Source organism: Octopus bimaculoides, chromosome 29 (assembly GCF_001194135.2).
Source record: "Octopus bimaculoides isolate UCB-OBI-ISO-001 chromosome 29, ASM119413v2, whole genome shotgun sequence".
Taxonomy (NCBI): Eukaryota; Metazoa; Mollusca; class Cephalopoda; order Octopoda; family Octopodidae; genus Octopus; species Octopus bimaculoides.
Genome location: NC_069009.1, coordinates 4,183,798 through 4,185,776, shown reverse-complemented (window position 1 = coordinate 4,185,776; position 1,979 = coordinate 4,183,798).

Here is a 1,979-nt window from a genome sequence, read left to right as displayed (position 1 = left end):
GCAACAAGAAGAAACTAAAAAACAACAGCATCACCAACAACATCAACAACAGTAGCAACAACAGCATCAAATGAATAAGACATGCTAATCTGGTATTTTTCTAGGTTGGTTTGTAAGACCGGAAAAGTTTGATAAAATTGTAGAATTTTAAATTGGAAAGATTAAATATTATTTTAATCAGATAATCTTAATTTAAAACTAGTTTTTCATACAGTCAAATTTCAGTTAGTGTTTTGCTTGTGTATATATACATATGTACACACACACACACACACACACACAGAAATATGTACACACACACACACACAGAGAAATATATACACACACACACACACACACAGAGAAATATATACACACACACACACACACACAAACAGAAATATATACACACACACACACAGAAATATATACACACTCATACATATATATATGACTAAAATCACATATCATCTCATATATATATATATATATACATACACACACATCTAGGCATAATTTACATATATATATATACACACATCTAGACATATATATATGTATATATATATATATACACATGTATGCAGATACATATATACATCTAGACACTTTTACAGATAGTTAAGTTTATACATACACATGCAAACACATAATTTCATACCCACACATGTACATCTACGCATTATACACATAATTATAGCTTATTCACACATGCATATATACACATATATATTCCTCAACTCATCCGTGTTATAAGTATATATATACACACACACACATATATATATATATATATATATATATATATACACACACATAAATATACATCTTGACATATGCACACATCTATACTCTCTTCATACACACACATATATACATATAAATACACACAGACACATGCAGATTTATATATGCATAGATATATATACACATATATACATACATGTAAACTTTTACGCATGGATGTTAAAAGATCAGAACAAATACATATATACACATAAACATATATATATGCATGACCGCAGCCACTTGGCTGAAACACATAAATAAATAAATAAATATATATATATATATATATATATATATATATATAGAGAGAGAGAGAGAGAGAGGGGGTACAGATATATGCACTAATTAACACACACACAATATATATATATACAAATGCACATATATAATTCTTTTATAGCTACACATACGCATACACATATACAGTAATATACATGAACACATTTGTGTGTGAGTGTATATACATATATCAATATATTTATAAACAAACATACACAGCATTTCATTTATCATATAGTATATACACATATGCATATGTACTCATTTATATATACAATATACATACATGCATATGCATATACATTTATGTAAACACCTTTTCAATCATAGTTCAATAAACAAACACACACATATATGCATTTGTACATATATACACTTCTCTTTATACACATACATATATACACATGTTCTTTCTACGCATATTTGTTTCATGCTTTAATACGTCCAAATATATTCTTCTTTTACTCTTTTATACATTTCAGTCATTTGACTGTGGCCATGCTGAAGCACCACCTTAGTGGAATCAACCCCAGGACTTATTCTTTGTAAGTATAACACTTATTCTATCGGTCTCTTTTGTTATGTATATATGACAGGCTTCTTTCAGTTTCCATCTACCAAGTCCACTCACAAGGCTTTGGTCAGCCCAAGCTTATAGTAGAAAACACTTGCTCAAGGGGCCACACAGTGGAACTGAACCTTGAACCATGTGGTTGGGAAGCAAGCTTTTTACCACACAGCTACATTGGTGAGTTGTTGCAAAAAAAAGTAATAAAAAGAAGAAACATACACAGAATGTATATATTTTTTTACAAAGCACCATTTGAGCGTGACCGTTGCCACGGCCACTGACTGGCTCCCGTGCCAGTGGCACATAAAAAGGACCACTCGAGCGTGATCATTGCTAGCATCTCCTGACTGGCTACTGTGCC